Source organism: Pecten maximus, chromosome 12 (assembly GCF_902652985.1).
Source record: "Pecten maximus chromosome 12, xPecMax1.1, whole genome shotgun sequence".
Classification (NCBI taxonomy): Eukaryota; Metazoa; Mollusca; class Bivalvia; order Pectinida; family Pectinidae; genus Pecten; species Pecten maximus.
Window position 1 is genome coordinate 25,515,523 of NC_047026.1, and position 20,794 is coordinate 25,536,316.

Sequence of the window (20,794 nt, forward strand, 5' to 3'; positions counted from 1 at the left end):
TGAAAACATGACCAATCAAACTCTAATTATGTAGTTTAACTTTTGTTGCTTTATTTGAAACCTTGCGAGTCACCAAAAGACCACCCCTGTACTCAAAATGTTGCGGCCATTGATGAACTCATTTACCGATGAATACCCATTTCACCCTCCAGACAAAATAAAATTGGGTAGATTGACAGAAAGATATTTCCACTTGGTATACGCAAGAACAATTACTGGGTTGTAAAGGTACACCCTACCTGGCTGGCAGGTAAACTCGTTACAGGTAAACTTTTTACCTGAATTTCTGTACAGACAGATCTTGTCCCCTATTAGCAGGCACACTTTGTAGAACTTAATGGATAATATGTATACAGTAGCCTTAACATTCCCGGACTGTTATAGTTTAAATGTGGATGACGTAAAAAAAAAAAGACATTTGAGGCAATTTAATCACAACGTAATGCTGATTTTGTTGACTGATGAAGTAAACAATGGTTTTGAAATAATCCAACATTTTCAAAATATGCCATGCAGTTTGAAGTTACTTAAGACCATGAAATAGTCATTTACCTAGCTCATTATAACTATATTATCATAGTTCTGCTTTTGTTTGCTGCCTTAAAATCTTGTTATTTTAGGATGTGCTTTATTAGTTCTGTTAACGCACGCAACCTTAAATACAGTACAGAGTCCCAAAAATATCAGGATATATCAGGACGATAATCAAAATAACAGCCGACAGCAACATGGAATGTAATCTGTTTATCTATAAGCTCATCTCATGTCATGCCTTACTTTATATTTCTGATCAGGTGACATTTCCTGTTATATGCTATCCTTATCCCCTTCAATCATAATTCAGGTTTAAAATTCCTTCACGTAAAAAAATACAATTCAACACAAAAAAAATTAATTCATAAAATAGGCCAGATTAAACTGCATGTTATCTGTAGATGTTTAGATCTAATGTGTTACAAATGATTTTAATCAGCGAAAACACGCTCCAAACTTAACAGGTACGATATAAATACTAAAACACACAGGAAATATTACTTTTCGCAAACCTTTGTGGAATCTGTCAGTAAAACCTATCAGGGCTGTTAAAAGGGGTCTCATTTTTTTCCATGAAACTAGATACAGTTGTGTCTGTCAAAGGACAGAGTTATTTCTCAGATTCTCCATTGCGTTTCAATAATGCAGAGGTGATCAGAGGCGAACAATCTGATCAAATGTAACATAGTCACTGTCATCGATTACACAAGAAACATTCATGTCAAAGTGCAATGGTTCATCAGTAATGGCAGATCATGTTCAACACTATCTTAGGCCAGCTGTCATATATACAGTCAAAAGTATGTAATAAACATCTTCAAATCAGATCTAAGCTGGTAGTCAGTTGTATTTTTTAACTCACCTCAATAGTTGTTTCCCCATTTAGGGCCTAATTTGGGGTCTTTATAGAGTTTAGTACCCATTACCTCTGTCAAGGTGTTCAGCTACCAGTCAAGAGGTTTGACTTAAGAGGATATGTGATGTGTTGAAAATTACCTGAATAGGTCATTAAAAAAAAGATATGACCAAGCTTTATTTTGAGAATAGACCAACATTTCAAAAAGCTTTTTTATTAGATTAGAACAAAGCTACATGATTAAGCAAAATGATTAATAGGAAGACAAAAATTTAGATGAGGTTTTCTTTGTCCGAACATTGGCGACACATTTTTGGAGTTTCCAGACATCAGAAGGAATCGAGTAACCGTCCTTACAAAGCATCACAATTACAAAGGTTCGGTAAAAAATGTTTTTTTGAATTGAAAATCAGCCTGAATTACCATCAAATCTTCAAATGTGACCATCTTTTAATTGACAGAAGTCTGACTTTTCTGCCGTTTTACCCCAGAATAAATGAGATTATGTAAGGATGCACACCATTTGTTCTTCTGGAGTTTCGATTGAATCTGTGGATCCTGACATGACTGCCATTATCCTGATGCACTTTTCCACAACACTGCTCCAGTCATGCGGTGTTTTGTCCACTATAGCAGATAATAATGTACTGGAAACATGCCTCCCCAAATGGCTCAAGCATTCTGTATAAAACAGCCTGCAGTCGACTCTGACATTTAAAAAGGACTCTTGCTTTTACACGTTATGTTAATGCTTTTCCTATTTTTTATATAAATTTGACTGCAAGGTCCCATAGCTAGAGATCTTATACAATTAAGGTTTAAGATTACATTCTCAGACGATTTCTGTGAAGTTAATTAATTCAGAAGCACAGAGAATGCCTTGTTTTTAGCTTTCTGTAATTCTCAATGAAGGGATCAAGACTAAGAGTATCAATTATATGATGAAAAATACAAGATCTTACTAGAATTAAGTTCAACTAATCTAGTTGTGTTTTATATCTACATTGTATAAAATATTCACATGACAAACCATAGAGAAAAGACAAAGTCTAGTGTAACAGAGAGTTTCCTGTATGACTAAGCTGAGTTATGTCCCCTGGGGGAATCTTTGTGCCCTAAAAAGAAAACATTTGTTAGGTCATCATTTAGAGATCAAGTGAGGCCATAATTTGCCAATAGAATGATCAGAAGAGTGGCTAATCTCATTAAGTAGAACAATTCATTTGATAAAGTAGACACAAGTGGCTTTATCCTGATTGTTTGATACCAAGTGTTCAGAGAATTGTGGTATCTAACGGTCTCTAAAAGGAGCGGTTAAACACCTCCATGGAAAGCAATGCCGAGGTTGGTAGATCTAATATAATTTCAAGGTTTCCAGGGTGGGAACCATTTCTTCTTTTACAGTTGAAATATAAAATTAGTACCTTACTGGTCATTTCTCAGGTCAAGCTTGACCAGTGTATAAGTTCTGTCAGATTATACCTAATCATTACTGAGACTAAATGGTCACCAGTAAACCTATTAAGACCACTAAATGCTCTAATCTTTAACCAATTTGGCTTGTTGAAAGGTCTAGTCATTTTTATAATATACAGTTTACATTGTATAAGGATTATGATGACATCATGTCAATATTGTTTAAGCTAACCAGACATTGACAACTGGTCTCTATAGACATGACTTGTTAGCTTTATTATTTTATTATCATCTCATTTCATCAATTCTCTTAATTAAAGTAATACCGGATTTAATACTTTATCTATTTATGGACATATAATTATTTTCATTTCCTTTACAATCTTTTTTACTTTATTTTTTGTGTGACGTCATTAGATATAAACTGATGTTTTATACTGTTAAAGCTTGCTATGCCAGGAATGATCAGTGTAAGAGGGCAAAGCTTTTAATGCCATGCAGTAAATCAGAAGGTTCCAAACAGTCAGGGTTCTGGACAGACTTAATTATACCGACATTTTTAATTACTAAATCTCTCTAACTCTTGTTTTAGCGATCAACAAATGGAATAATTTTGTAATAACTGCCACTGTCTACCTACAAGTAAATAGGACTGTGATTGTTTAAAACACTGAGGTGGCCGGTATAGAACCCCCATGTAGATAAGATTGATGTTGACACCAAGTAAACATATCCCAACACAGGACTTTTATACTAATAATTGTAATTGCTTTATATAAAACAGCAAAAAAAAAATGAAAAAAACCCAAAAACATTGTACTTTAGAAACCTAAAAAATAGGGTCTCAAACTATAACACAAGGAAGTATACTTTGTATACCTGACTATCATCTCCCATCCAGGTGAATTAAAATTGGGAATTATTCCAATTGTCGTCAAAAATTAAATCAACTTTGATTATGGAGGGTAATTAGATTAAAGGATTCCATGGATTATTGGTTTATCTAATTAAGATGAAGGAATTAGGTCCTCAAGATTAACAAGAAATTAAGCCACTAATCTTCTGTTATCTTTCAACTCCCAGGGTTTAGACTCACCATGGCACGGTTAAGTCGTTAAAATTGGAAGTTGAGTTGGTACATCGCTTGGGAAGATGTGCCAGTCACAGGAGGTCACCATGGAAACTGAACAAACCAATCCAGTCTTCAAAACAAAAGGTCACCATGGCAACTGAACAGACAAAGGTCAATTACCAGAAAACCTTTCCAATCAGTTAAGCATGTACTGAATTAAACTTTAAAAACAAATGTCGGAGTTACTAATTATTTACAAAATAACTAATTAAGAAGCAATGTTTGAGCTGGTAGACGGTAATTCCTAATGGACCCGCCCTGTCATAGGTTCAAGGTTGTGGAAGAGGAAGGGGAAGGGGTTCTGGAATAGGGACACATATATACTGATTGATTTCTGTGTAGGGATGGGGTTACTGTACACGAGTCTTCTGCATTGTTAGACCTGCTTTGTTAGATTGGGAGCATGTAAAGTGGCCCTGTCTAGCAGGGAATCAGGCAATGATATCACCATATCATCTAAGTGCTCCCTCTTCAGATAGGAATCTCCCACACAAGTACCAAAGGAAGCTGCTCTTAGCAGCCCAAGTAGGTCAGGGCAGGGCTAGAGTCTCAGGACCCAATCCATGTTTACAAAGGGTCAGGGCAGGGCTGGACACAATTAATTCACTGTTAATGTCAGGGCAGGGCCATGGCCAGAGTAAGGACACAATTCACTATACACAGGGTTAAGGGCAGGGCGGAAGTCTCCGTACACAATCCATGTTTACAAAGGGTCAGGGCAGGGCTGGACACAATTAATTCACTGTTAATGTCAGGACAGGGCCATGGCCAGAGTAAGGACACAATTCACAATACACAGGGTTGAGGGCAGGGCGGAAGTCTCAGAGTAGCAGGGCCATCCTCTCACACAATTAACTAGCAAAAGGTTTAGGGTAGTTCAGGTCACAGTTCATTGTTTCCATAGGGTCAGGGCAGGGTCAGTCTCCTGGATATTGACTTTACACAAGAATAAAAACAATTACCGAAATGATCACATTTAAGATCTACAGTGATTCCCCAGTAGCCAGGGCACCTCTTTTATTTATATGCCCAAGGCATCTCTTTGGTGTACAACCTTGTACAGGCACTGGGCACCTCTATCTGTCATCTTTTTGTGTACAGCCTTGTATATTGTACAGGCCCTGGGTACCTCTTCATGTCCTGTCATCTCTTTGGTGTACAACCTTATACAGGCCCTAGGTACCTCTTCCTGCCATCTTTTTTGTGTACAGCCTTGTATATTGTAAAGGCCCTGGATACCTCTTCCTGTCATCTTTTCATGCATAGTCTTGTGCAGGCCCCGGGAGCCACTTTGTGTAAGACCTTGTACTATATATGTATATTCTACTTTGACAATGTGATGAGTTGAACATAATTAGTAGAGTTAAGTATGTGACAGCCGATACAGGAATTTTTACATAACAGAATAATATCCACTTCAATCGTTATGTAGCAATCACAGGTTTTCTCCTGAATTAGCATATCTGAAGGGCTATACCGTAACACTGGCGTGACGGAGCAAACATTGTCATTAATGATCCCCGGATGTGTGTTGATCTAGCCACACAGGACACAGAGAAGGTGTCATCCTCCTCGATCTGTCCCTGGGAGATACCCCAATGATTAAAACCACAATTGTTTGATTTGGTTTATTAATTCGTGTCGATGATCCACAATGCCTGATGCTACAAGAGTCCTTAGCTTTATCCAGAAAAAATGTTATGCTGCTTTGAGAGGGTAAGAATTTTACAGATGTACAAGTAGGTGTGAGGTAAATGAGGATAGGGATACAGGTGTACACGTAGGTGTGACGAAATGAGGATAGGGATACAGGTGTACACGTAGGTGTGAGGTAAATGAGGATAGGGATACAGGTGTACACGTAGGTGTGAGGTAAATGAGGATAGGGATACAGGTGTACATTAGTAGGTGTGAGGTAAATAAGGATAGGGATACAGGTGTACATGTAGGTGTGAGGTAAATGAGGATAGGGATACAGGTGTACATTAGTAGGTGTGAGGTAAATAAGGATAGGGATACAGGTGTACATTAGTAGGTGTGAGGTAAATAAGGATAGGGATACAGGTGTACATTAGTAGGTGTGAGGTAAATAAGGATAGGGATACAGGTGTACATTAGTAGGTGTCGGGTAAATGAGGATAGGGATACAGGTGTACATTAGTAGGTGTGAGGTAAATAAGGATAGGGATACAGGTGTACACGTAGGTGTGAGGTAAATAAGGATAGGGATACAGACATATGGGTAAGGTATTGGGTTCCTGATTCAGTTCAGCGTTATTAACAACTGGACAGGGTTGAGGGAAAATTACCCCCACTCTATTTAGATTTAATTACAGTTATCAACTCTGATGACCTCCCACCAAGGTGAGTCAAAGAACACTGTTTACCTGAATTCAGCTTAATCAGTAAACTGAATGGTAACAAGGTTAAAAAATGTTGATTTCAAATACGTAGATCACCTTTGGAATACTGCTGACAAAACTGGGGATCAGTGAGGCTGTACCCTGGTAGGATGGTATAGATCTGGAATGTGTCTATCAATATACACTGATACCTCACCACAAAAATCTCAGATCTTCTCTGTATCTAATGAACTCTTGTATAGACAGAGTTATTCTACTCCAGCCAAGAATTCCTTTTCTAACCTTCCTCCTACTGTGAAAATATAATCAGACTACAAATTCTAGCAGGTTGAGAATGTTTAATCAGACTTTACATGTCAAGGTCAATTGAAGGTCACAGACAGAAATGTAGGAGTTCTAATAATTCCTTACTTGAGAATGTTGGTTTGTGTAGTAAAGACTGTATGCTGTATATATAGAACTTGTATATCTATTGTGTAACTGTCCCCTGGGAGCAGTATCACCACACCTGTCCCTGTGTAACTGTCCCCTGGGAGCAGTAACACCACACCTGTCCCTGTGTAACTTTCCCCTGGGAGCAGTATCACCACACCTGTCCCTGTGTAACTTTCCCCTGGGAGCAGTATCACCACACCTGTCCCTGACACCAGAACTCTCCTGTTCATTATACAGAAGACACCATGCAGCAATCAGCGCACCATGTATTATTAAAGAGGCCAGAATGGAAGAGTGCCTTAAACATAATCTAAATTAATTTTGATCCATGCTTGTACAACATCACACAATTCATGAAAAGATCGAGTGATTACAATTTGAAACAATTTTTTGCCTCCATATTAATTCTAAATTAAGCAGGAACAATATCAAATTACTGGAAATATATCAATTATCTTGACAAATTTATCAACTTATTAAGGTATGAAGTCTTAAGACACTTTAATTTCCCCCCAAACAGTATTTGTGGTATATACCTACAAAACCATATTTATAATATAATCTGGTTAAACTACCTCCAATAAAGCACTGACATTACTTCTATTTCTATTCTCAGAACATCCAGAAATCAAAATATCTTTAAAGGTACCAACTATCATGAGTTAAAATTCTTCCAGACAGTGAATAACCTGTAAAAGAAAAGCAAACGACATAAAATGAAACAATTTAAGACAGGTGTTTTAAGGTTAACACCTCTATTTATCTAAATCTGATTTCAGTTTAAGCAATTTTCTTCACGGCATGATCAGATAAATTCTTAGATCAATTTTATCAGTGGCAAAACTTTGAATTGTGGATGAAGAATGTGTCGATTGGGTACAGCCAATCACTGGACCAGTAATAAGATGCATATCTCTTGTGCTGAGAAATGAATATGCCATAGATAAAAGCAGTCAAATAGAATCTTATTGGCTCGCAAGAGATCTGTTAATGAAATCAAGATTAAAGAAATTAATACCTATATCTACTCTAAAACTTAAAACAATAGTCTACAGAATTTAATTGATAATACGTTTACCAGGCTAAATCCCTTTTATATCCTTGTAATTTGATTCATTAAATCAGAAACGAAGCTGATTTTTGTTTTAAACTCAATGAGAAAGGTGCCGAGATAACCATCAGTCTTTCAGAATGTCATTAAGCGCTTAGCAGGATTTGGCTCCAGATGAAGAGAAATTGGCACATTATCTAAAAAGATTATCTCCTATAGTTCAAGTAGAAAGATCAGTGGATTTAAAGGAAACATTCAGATGATATGTGGTCAATTCACCCTGACATGTTAGGGATCAGGGATGGTCACTTTACCCTGACAGGTTAGGGATCAGGGATGGTCACTTTACCCCGACAGGTTAGGGATCAGGGATGGTCACTTTACCCTGACAGGTTAGGGATCAGGGATGGTCACTTTACCCCGACAGGTTAGGGATCAGGGATGGTCACTTTACCCCCGACATGTTAGGGATCAGGGATGGTCACTTTACCCCAGACAGGTTAGGGATCAGGGATGGTCACTTTACCCCGACAGGTTAGGGATCAGGGATGGTCACTTTACCCTGACAGGTTAGGGATCAGGGATGGTCACTTTACCCCGGCAGGTTAGGGATCAGGGATGGTCACTTTACCCCGACAGGTTAGGGATCAGGGATGGTCACTTTACCCTGACAGGTTAGGGATCAGGGATGGTCACTTTACCCCGACAGGTTAGGGATCAGGGATGGTCACTTTACCCCCGACATGTTAGGGATCAGGGATGGTCACTTTACCCCCGACAGGTTAGGGATCAGGGATGGTCACTTTACCCTGACAGGTTAGGGATCATAGATAGTCAATTCACCCCGACAGGTTAGGGATCAGGGATGGTCACTTTACCCTGACAGGATAGGGATCAGGGATGGTCACTTCAGCCTGAGAGGTTTCGGATCAGAGATGGTCAGTCTTCAACCAGACAATTGAGAACAGTTTTGTACGAAAGATATAAAAACTGAAAGGAATTCAGCCAAATACTGCCAACTTTTCTGAGGGTGATGAATTTCAGGATTCCTATTCAAGTCTCCTTTACTAATTGTAGTATATTACTTGAGACTCTCTTAGAAACATTGTTACATTTCTTAGTACCTTTAACTCGAGTAACATTGCTGGATAGTACCAAGATATTCACTTCATACAACTATACTATTGTTTTTAAGAAATTTAATCTAATTTAGATTTTTTGAAAACTCAATTTACTTCAACAATGTTTTAACTGATAGCAATGTAAACATATGTATCTTTTTTATAAAAATTGCTGACAGGATAAATTTGTCTCATAAAAAAGAAATCCCAGCAGCATTCAACACATAAATGTAAGTAAAACTGTTGTGATTTATAGTCCTACAAATAGTCGAGTAAACTGATAGACTTTTCCTTGAAGTAGGCTAAGTCTATAGTTTTGTCGTAAACTCACATGAACTCAAAGCAATGTACTAAAATATCATTTTTATATGAAGGTTGTAGACGTTTTATTCCCAACTCTGTAACCAGTTATAGCAATAAAGGAGGACGTTTTATTACTACGTATGTTATGATGTTCAAGATAACCACCTCTCCCACAAAAGGGTATTATGATGAAAAATATGGCCATAAATCTTACAAAATACTCTGAGGAAAATAAAATCCACATGAAAACCGCAAGCTGTATTAAAACATTGACTTCTATTTCATAAAAAATCATAATTCATGTAAAACATCTTTAAATTTTCTGCTTATAAATATCTCCCATCAAATCTAAACAAGTTATTCAGCTAATAATGACAACGCCATTAAAGGAAATTTACATTAACTTATTCTGGTGAAGATGTCTCACTCACGACGCTTAGAAAAGAAAATGTCACTATTAAGAATGAAAGCCAAGCAACTACAAGTAAAACCAGCCAATTGTGTCCAAGCTTTAACACATTTACATAGGAATTCGTTATGCACAAAGGAGCATGCAAAATGACGTCCATTGCATTTTGTAGCTTCGTGTATGTGGATACATGTACAATGTATATATATTGTAGATCTATAGTAAGTAAAGGTGAACTTGGCTACACCTTAGATGCAATATTCAAACACTTCCTTCTTACCCTGTAATAAACAAATGATCCATCTTGTTTTACAAATATATTCCTTGTTTTTTTGGTTTTTTTAAGAAGAAGAAAAAGACTCTGCAAAGCAATCGTGCAGTAATCAATTTCTCTTGAGTTTTCTGAACGATTGTGATAGACTCTAATGGTAGCTAGGTGTAGTAGATATAAGACATATGATGTATGTTACCCTGCCCCCCTCCCCCTTTTTTTTTACCTGGACCCAAGCCCTCCCACTCCCCTTTTTAACCACATCATCCCCTTACCACTTACAAGACTCGTCTTGCAGTCAGAAAAAGCAAAAGCAATGATGGATGAATGGAGTACTGTATCATTGGATTTAAGACTGATATATATTTTTTAAAAGTACATTTTCCATTAATTTATAAATGTCTACTAATAGCTATAGAAGTGTTTGATCTTTCAAAAGCATCGACATTATTCTCAGTGACAAAATAAGACAAGCTTGTAATAATTACATGTACACGTAAACATCCGGTAGAAGCTATACGTAACCTGCTAATGAAAATATCACGCGAGTATCCAAAATAAAGAAAATTTATTAATAACTTAACGCTAAAATCAGTTTAAATTCTACGATCAAATTTCTCAGATGTGTAATACATGTTACCGATGATAAAACGTTTTGTATTATGGTAGTAAAAGCATGTGGTTCACATAGTACATTACTGTGGAACATTGGAAACTCAAAAAATATATCAATGATTTTATCAAAGAAAATATTTCAAAATAGTATTATTATCAGAATTTCTTCCATTTCTTGTCAAATTATATATCTGCTCTTGAGCAGCTCACAAATGAATTTGGGAGTAAATAGTGCTCAGTGCACCAATAGCTTTATCAAATCATTAGCATCGTTATCATAATTAAAAAATATGTTATCAAAGATCCTATAAATACAGTTCATTTAAGATAAAAGAGGATAGCTCTATGTAAAAGTCTCTGAGAAAAAAGCCATTTTATTTAACAAGTGTGCCACCGATAATGAAGGGAATTGTCAGAATTAGGTTTCCACTCCTCACTTTCAGCTCAGAAGTGTTGTATTAACCATGGAAAATATGATTACACCAACATTGAACACATTCATTATCTACCGTATTTCTTCTCAATAGACCGTTCACCTCAACGTTTATTGAATTAGGTTTTAAGTCTAACCACAAAGGTACTACAAAGCTCAAATGATACCAACAGATGTAAATGTTCAGGTTTTTGTTATTTTTTTCCTGCTTATGTAATCTTTTCTGTGCATAGTTCAATGCTACACAAATTAATAATATTTTGATACAAAAAGAAAAACAATTTTTTGCTGCACTAAGTAGAACGTTATTATGCCTGTTTGTGAATACGTTAAAATAACAGTAATCATGAACGATTACTATAGCATAGAGGTGATATCAATGACGACAAGAAAAAAGAAAATAAAAAAAATTAATTATATTAGTTTGTGAGGAGGAAGATGAATGGATAAAGCACGTAAAATGAGGGGCTTTATATAGAGATTTTACTGTATGTAAATGAGGGGCTTTATATAGAGATTTTACTGTATGTAAATGAGGGGCTTTATATAGAGATTTTACTGTATGTAAATGAGGGGCTTTATATAGAGATTTTACTGTATGTAAATGAGGAGCTTTATATAGAGATTTTACTGTATGTAAATGAGGGGCTTTATATAGAGATTTTACTGTATGTAATTGAGGGGCTTTATATAGAGATTTTACTGTATGTAAATGAGGGGCTTTATATAGAGATTTTACTGTATGTAAATGAGGGGCTTTATATAGAGATTTTACTGTATGTAAATGAGGGGCTTGTTTACCATATGGAGTATATAATATTGTTTACCATATATGGAGTATATAATATTGTTTACCATATGGAGTATATAATATTGTTTTACCATATATGAAGTATATAATATTGATTACCATATATGAAGTATATAATATTGTTTACCATATGGAGTATATAATATTGTTTACCATATGGAGTATAAAATATTGTTTTCCATATATGAAGTATATAATATTGTTTAACATATGGAGTATATAATATTGTTTACCATATATGGAGTATATTATATTGTTTTACCATATATGGAGTATATAATATTGTTTTCCATATTTGAAGTATATAATATTGTTTACCATATGGAGTATATAATATTGTTTACCATATATGGAGTATATAATATTGTTTACCATATGGAGTATATAATATTGTTTACCATATACGGAGTATATAATATTGTTTACCATATACGGAGTATATAATATTGTTTACCATATATGGAGTATATAATATTGTTTACCATATGGAGTATATAATATTGTTTTCCATATATGAAGTATATAATATTGTTTTCCATATTTGAAGTATATAATATTGTTTACCATATGGAGTATATAATATTGTTTACCATATGGAGTATATAATATTGTTTTCCATATATGAAGTATATAATATTGTTTATTATATGGAGTATATAATATTGTTTAACATATGGAGTATATAATACTGTTTACCATATATGGAGTATATTATATTGTTTACCATATATGGAGTATATAATATTGTTTTCCATATATGAAGTATATAATATTGTTTATTATATGGAGTATATAATATTGTTTAACATATGGAGTATATAATACTGTTTACCATATATGGAGTATATTATATTGTTTACCATATATGGAGTATATAATATTGTTTACCATATGGAGTATATAATATTGTTTACCATACATGGAGTATATAATATTGTTTACCATATGGAGTATATAATATTGTTTACCATATGGAGTATATAATATTGTTTACCATATATGGAGTATATAATATTATTTACCATATATGGAGTATATAATATTGTTTACCATATACGGAGTATATAATATTGTTTACCATATACGGAGTATATAATATTGTTTACCATATATGGAGTATATAATATTGTTTACCATATGGAATTTTTATCTTTTTTTCCCTACTTGCCTATGCAAAGACGAATTATGATGGACACAAGATGAAAAACATTAAATTTATCACCAGAATATGAAATAACAACAATGAAGTTATGCATAAAGCCCTACCTGCATGAAATTTTACATGATTATTCAAAATGCTGATGTATGAAAAATTCAGAACGTTAGTGTGACTATATATATGCATGCTCAGAATTCTGACCTTTCTCAAGACATAAAATATCACAACTCTTAGTCTGTGAATGCACAGGATGTATCCTATTTCTATTTACGCAACTTAACTCAATTCAAAATTGTATTCCTTTTTGGACTGTCGAAAAATCTGCAATGGTTAGAATTGAATTTATTTTTTAATTAATTTCTCAGGTTTTGCTATCACTCTGCTCTGTTTGAATAGACAGAATCTAATCTGTTGTTGTTAGAGGATATGATAGCTGACAGCACCATCTATAATGACAACTCAAACAATTACAAAAACGCCAGCTTTCCTGTTGTATCCTAAATATGATATGGGACGTGTCTTGGTTTAGAAGAGGGTCGTGAGCGAGGTACAATCATCAGTAGTCTCGCTATGTAATCAAGCCAGTTTAGTCATGAATGGGACATATTCATATCAGAACCGATCTACCCTGATCTCTGCTGATCTAAAAATTGGGATTGAGGCTGTAAGCTGGGACTAATTCGGTGAATTGTTTTGTAAATCTTATACATATCTTGGGTAAGGTTGAATAGGTACATTAATCAGACTCACCTATAGACTTCACAATTTGCATACTTATGTACATAAATGGAGCAAGTAAAGAAGGGGCTCAGGGGCTCAGGGGTTCAAGGGTTAAGGGGTTGAGGTTTTTAGGGGTAGAATGGTTAAGAGGTGGATGTGTGGAAGAATGGAGGGGTAGTGGGGATTGGTAGAAAGTTGGTGGAGGCCGGGGAGAGAGAGAAGGGATTGGTAGAAAGTGTGTGGAGGTCGGGGAGAGGGGAGAAGGGATTGGTAGAAAGTGTGTGGAGGTCGGGGAGAGAGAGAAGGGATTGGTAGAAAGTGTGTGGAGGTCGGGGGAGAAGGGATTGGTAGAAAGTGTGTGGAGGTCGGGAGAGGATTGATGTAGAAAGTGGATGGGAGGGAGAAGGGAATGGGATTGGTAGGAAAGTGTGTGTGTGGAGGGGGGATTGAGAAGGATTGGTAGAAAGTGTGTGGAGGGGAGGTCGGGGAGAGGGGAAGGGTGGTAGAAGGGGTGGGCGGGGGTGGGTGGGGGGGGGGGGGGGGGGGGGGGGGAGAAGGGATTGGTAGAAAGTGTGTGGAGGCCTGGGGAGAAGGGATTGGTAGACTGCGGGAGGGTATCTATACTATAGAGTAGCTATTGCCATGCAATCATTTCTCTTTGTATCTAATGGTTATATTTCAATGAAAATGTATACATAAAACATTTGTAGATTAATTCTTTAGGGGGTTATTGTTGATATTTTGAGACTGACATATAATGAATACTAGAGCCCATTCAACAAATATCATTTCTCAGCTCGTTTAGAACAATACACCTGAGAATGACATTATAAGTCGGTAAGGTAGGATGATTTAGGGGATGTCTGTACCAAACATGGACCAGGTAGCGGGGGCAATGATTTAGGGGACAAGTCTATCCCTTATTCTCCATACCAAACACTCTTCGTGACCACAAAAAGAACATACGCCAGATATTAACTCATAAAATTATCAGGTGTGAATGATTTAATGCATGGATTACTACAGCGGTATCTGTGAGATGTACCTTAATGCTGAAGTCACCTCTGTACTCCTACCTGATTAACATGGTCTACATATGATATACATAGAACAAGGCTAGTGTTAGCCACATTACTAGGAAGAACGGCTGTTGTTAAAACGTTCTTACACCATAACTTACAAATACACTTGAAAAAGTGAATTATGATCCTGGAAGGTTTAACATTCTACAAGCCTTATTTTTCTGATTTGCAGAGACTTGATAAGGCTAGTTCCAAGATACCAGTTATGTCAAAGAAATTTTCCCCAATCCTAATTCCTTTGGCACCAAAAAAAAAAGGTTAGTAGCCAATACAATGTTAGTCTAACATCAACTGTCACTATACTTATCTATTATTACCTATCCAAACTTGTACAATGTATTTCATGTTTCACGTCTCACATCGTAAAAGTTTAGATAACCTGTCCTACACCTAGTTATTCAAGAAACCTATCCCAAACCTTAAAAGTTATTTAGGTAACCAGAGTCCTACACCTATCCCACAACCCTTGAAACCTGGTAATATAATTTAACAGAGCGTTGTCCTCTTACAATTTCTGGACAAAAACAGGCATGATTGATGCTAATGAAGTTTGCCATTTGTTGTTAATGGTTGAACACCTTTCTCTAGCCAGTGTCGTACTGGTCAAATTCCCACCTGTAGCTGTGGTCAAGCCATTTCACCTGAAGAGCTCATCATGTTAAGTGTTATTGGTCAGTTGACTTATGGTGATATGATTTTTCTCCTTGTTCACCTGCACTGGTCAAGCAACCTCACCTGTGCGCTGGTCAGTTTATAGAGAGGGAGACCTTATGATGAAGTTTTTCTCCACACACAGGTGTAGATTTGATTTATGACCATGCCTTGGTCATTTCTAGCTATCTATGCACAGTACCTTACTTAGGTATGGTTGCGGCCCGAACTGCCCTGATAAATTAACAGTGTCATACTTCAATTGTATCTTCGCAACTGTAGCTATGGTTTTCTGCTACATATATATATCTTTCTACTCTTCTATTTCACTAAATGAGGATAATTAGTATTCAAACTACTTATATGTATATTTTAGAAAGTTTTAATGCTGTTTTTGGTAGCCCCAATAATACTCAAGCTGCTGTGGACAGCACTATGGTTTTTTTCACCTCAGGCATTCATGGCTTTATGACATAGCATCTCGAGAAGTGATGTGTTGTAGTAGTGGCGGGAGAAACATAAACAAATTTCTGACTGCTTTTATATTCATCAAACATGTCAGTATCCAACAGTCAGTGAAAAATCCAAAGTGGCAAAAGTCAGTCCAGCTGGTCAACTCATGTACGGGGGAAACCTTACAACACTTGGTGGTGGTCAGTCCATGGTCAATACAGACCTAGGATACTACAACACCTGGTGGTGGTTAGTCCATGGTCAATACAGACCTAGGATACTACAACACCTGGTGGTGGTTAGTCTATGGTCAACCTGGTGGTGGTCAGTCCATGGTCAATACAGACCTGGGATACTACAACACCTGGTGGTGGTCAGTCCATGGTCAATACAGACCTACGATACTACAGTACCTGGTGGTGGTCAGTCCATGGTCAATACAGACCTAGGATACTACAGTACCTGGTGGTGGTCAGTCCATGGTCAATACAGACCTACGATACTACAGCACCTGGTGGCCTACGATACTACAACACCATGGTCAATACAGACTTATGATACTATACATATATATATATCTACTCCTGAAATGACTGTTTTACATACATGTACTTGTATTTTAATTATCCCTTATCTATATTTTATAATTGCCTATGATTAGCTGTGAGGGTAAATACATTCGATAAATATATGTTCAGTTTAGAGAAGTTTGCACACGATATTACTTATTTTGAAAAACTGTTAAACAGTCTAGTAATGCTGTCATTCCAAATGGTGTAAATGTTCCTGGACAAAAAACTTACAGTATATTTCACAGTGATAAGATGTGGTGAACATAATCCTGTAAAAATGTACATTTACTATGTTACTAGTTAGGGAAGTTAGGCACGTTTACTATGTTACTAGTTAGGGAAGTTAGGCACGTTTATTATGTTACTAGTTAGGCACGTTTACTATGTTACTAGTTAGGGAAGTTAGGCACGTTTACTATGTTACTAGTTAGGGAAGTTAGGCACGTTTACTATGTTACTAGTTAGGGAAGTTAGGCACGTTTACTATGTTACTAGTTAGGGAAGTTAGGCACGTTTACTATGTTACTAGCTAGGGAAGTTAGGCACGTTTACTATGTTACTAGTTAGGGAAGTTAGGCACGTTTACTATGTTACTAGTTAGGGAAGTTAGGCACGTTTACTATGTTACTAGCTAGGGAAGTTAGGCACGTTTACTATGTTACTAGTTAGGGAAGTTAGGCACGTTTACTATGTTACTAGTTAGGGAAGTTAGGCACGTTTACTATGTTACTAGTTAGGGAAGTTAGGCACGTTTACTATGTTACTAGCTAGGGAAGTTAGGCACGTTTACTATGTTACTAGTTAGGGAAGTTAGGCACGTTTACTATGTTACTAGTTAGGGAAGTTAGGCACGTTTACTATGTTACTAGTTAGGGAAGTTAGGCACGTTTACTATGTTACTAGCTAGGGAAGTTAGGCACGTTTACTATGTTACTAGCTAGGGAAGTTAGGCACGTTTACTATGTTACTAGTTAGGGAAGTTAGGCACATTTACTATGTTACTAGTTAGGGAAGTTAGGCACGTTTACTATGTTACTAGTTAGGGAAGTTAGGCACGTTTACTATGTTACTAGTTAGGGAAGTTAGGCACGTTTACTATGTTACTAGTTAGGGAAGTTAGGCACGTTTACTATGTTACTAGCTAGGGAAGTTAGGCACGTTTACTATGTTACTAGTTAGGGAAGTTAGGCACGTTTACTATGTTACTAGTTAGGGAAGTTAGGCACGTTTACTATGTTACTAGTTAGGGAAGTGAGGCACGTTTACTATGTTACTAGTTAGGGAAGTTAGGCACGTTTACTATGTTACTAGTTAGGGAAGTTAGTCAAAGATGTATCTACACCTAGTATACAGAACAAACTCAGTGTAGAACCAATTTAATATGACATTATGATGCCAAACTATAGTTTCTAATGGTATTAATTATGTACTAATTCATTTTTAATCAATAAAATATCAATTATAGTACATAAAACTTTTTTTGAATCAATAAAATAACAATTATAGTAAACAACATTTTACTTTAAATAAGTTAACTGCATTTTTTCTATTATCTTGATCAGCCTGGAGAAATTTATTGCCACTTATTTTTAAAGGACTACCTGTACAAATTATTTCAATTAAGTTAACGCCAGCCATTTGCAGAAATTTAAAATGTATGCTTCAACTTAAGGGAAAAGCTTGATTTAAATTGACAGTAAATATATATTACATGTACTTGTGTTTTTTATATTGAAGGAATATTTTGCTGTACCCTATAGATTAATGGTACGATTGGGATACAACTGAACTCTGTTATAGCTCCTGCTAATGTATCAACGAACAATTATGTAATGGGGACATCTGAAACACCTTTAGCAAAAATTATCTCCCTTTAATGGGCTGGTAAAATTTGATGTGCAAACAACATTGAAATATCTCAGCTCAAAATCTTCCACTTTTTTCTTGCTCTACTAACAGGTATATAACATTTAATTTATTGATATTTCAGATTAAAGTATCAAATCTGATATTTTTTGGTTCAGTGCCCAGGTATGTACTTGAGATCCGCCTCTGAACCCTGTACACAAATGTATCAACTACATTTATACATACGGTATCTATCTGTGTAACTTAGTACATAAGATATTAGTGACAAGTTTTCGTTCTTAAGCATATCCAGGATAAAAAGTAGTATTCAGCTTTCATAAACTGCACATTATATACGGTACTTACTATGTTATGCATTTGACAGAAAAAAAATATTCAGTTATGTCAATTTTTTCCTGTAAAAAACTTATCACATTAATTTTTGTTTTATTTGTGTTCATTTATCATACAGAGACCCATTCAAGTTTCTCTAGCATAAAATGTGAATCTGAGAACAGTAAAAATCTAACATTTTTATGTAAACAGCTTGAGGGAGTTTTTCTGCCATGTTTTGTAAGTTCCTTTGTATCATTTTATATCAACATACATTTTCCAATTGACCAATTAGGCTGGCAATGACCCAGGAGATCGGAAGAGATAGCAGGTCATCCCTACCAGGAAAATCTTCACCAAGAATGCTGACACTAACAGGAGAGCACGCTAGGGGTCATTTCATCTCCTATACTTAGATACACAGCAACAACACAGCGCCCTGTCTTACTCCTAAAGAGGACTCAAACTATTTTTCCCACAGCCTCATCAAAACTTGCAAGTTCAACTGGTTCGTTGGATCAATATTTTTCCATTGTTATACATTTGTGATAAACAGCAATCAAAATAATAAAGAATTCTTGAAAATAGATTTTGTCAATTTTTTAATGTAAGAGTCTCTAAAATAAGTCCATGGCATTGCTTCCTCCATTTCCATAGACTTTTTTTTTGGTACGCGTGTATTTTAAATATTTTGGGTTTTGGGGTTGATTTTTTTCTTCTGAAAGAAGATTGTGATTAATATTTCAAGATCTCTTCCCTTGTTTATTAGTGATGGTCGTGTATCAGATTTATACCATGTTTGATATGGCTTTGAGATCCTGTTCACCATGACCTCTCAGTGTGTTACCCGACAATCTGAGATGTATAATTCAGAATTAACTTACTAGACAACAATAATAGAGAGCCAAAATGTTCCTATAGTGGTCTATTAATCTCGTCAATCTGTGGTCTTACAGAGGTTAGAAGGTTAATTACCTACAAATCTACAGGTAGTACAACACAGGTATCTCCAATCAACAGGTAAATATTGTACAGGTACGTCTTCCAGGCGACTGAATCCTGACGTTTCCATCAGACATCAAGATGTTTATCGACGACTATTAACACTACCTGGTTTTCCTAGTGTATTGAGACTCTGTTGAAAGTGACAACGCTTTGCCTCTTAGTTAACAATGGACAGGTAAATACTATGAGAAATGGGAACAATTTATGGACACTCGAGATACCCCTAAAGTGACCAATTTGAAGCGCGAGTAGGTGTCACAGTTAAAACCCTTTCATAAGTCATCAGCTTATTAGGGTAGATAGGAGTACAGTGTACTATAGGCAGGGCCCATTAATACACCTGGATAGGAGAAACAGTCTGGTTACCTTTGTACTTTCATAAATCTTAAGATGAAATTTGAATTTTTTATATGAAATCCACCTTATTATTGATGATTTTTTTTTAGATTTTAATGAGCTACTTGAAATAAAGACATCAAACTAGTTTTATATGTCAAAATTAGCCAGGGTATAGGTGTTCTGTCTGTAAACAGACATTCTAAAGTCGGACGTGTGTGAACAAATATATTTTAATGGGTTCATTATGCTCACAGAACAATTCTCAATGTTGTCTCTCACATTCAAGGATTTTATCAACAAGTACCTTTTATCTGTGTATCAAATACATAACCGATCCTCAGGGAGGAGGTGGACATCTCAAGTTCCCAATGTTTTCACGAATTCAATCAGAGAAAGTATCCCACGGTCCAATGTTCAGTCATCGAGTGTTGCTTTAACGTACAAAACAAAACCCACAGGAAGATTGACAATAAATACCTGTGACGTAATTGAATGGTATGAATATGTTTGATTGATACTACCAGTACCATGTGACAATTTCTCAGGGCATCATTAATTATGTCATACAGAGGTTTTTTAAGGTTTTTTTTACTATTTCTTTAATAAGATCTTACCAGTTATTACTAAAACCACTACATACTAAATATTGAATACATGTCCCTTTTCAAAAACCTTAGGTTATAAAAACTTGATTTATTCTGAATTCTGAATTTTAACTACAATTCTGTAATGATATTTCAATGTTTGATAAATCTTCAAAATTAAATAAATCTCTTAACCGATATTACATGTATCATTAACAACTAAAGCAATGATGATGTTTTATTTAAAACTGTAATAGTATACATTGTAGTTCCTTTGTTACAAGATTCCAGGTGACTT

General features: G+C 35.7%; 1 protein-coding gene and 1 long non-coding RNA gene across 4 annotated transcripts in view; one reads left to right on the plus strand and one right to left on the minus strand.

The window, feature by feature from the left end:
- Positions 1 to 20,794, minus strand: part of LOC117339083 (protein slit-like) — a 123,773-nt gene that overhangs the window by 73,624 nt on the left and 29,355 nt on the right. The window lies entirely within an intron of this gene.
- On the plus strand, positions 5,500 to 19,155 carry LOC117339084. The gene is made up of 3 exons (XR_004535059.1): positions 5,500 to 5,654; positions 18,378 to 18,418; positions 18,864 to 19,155. It is a non-coding gene; the product is annotated as an uncharacterized LOC117339084 (long non-coding RNA).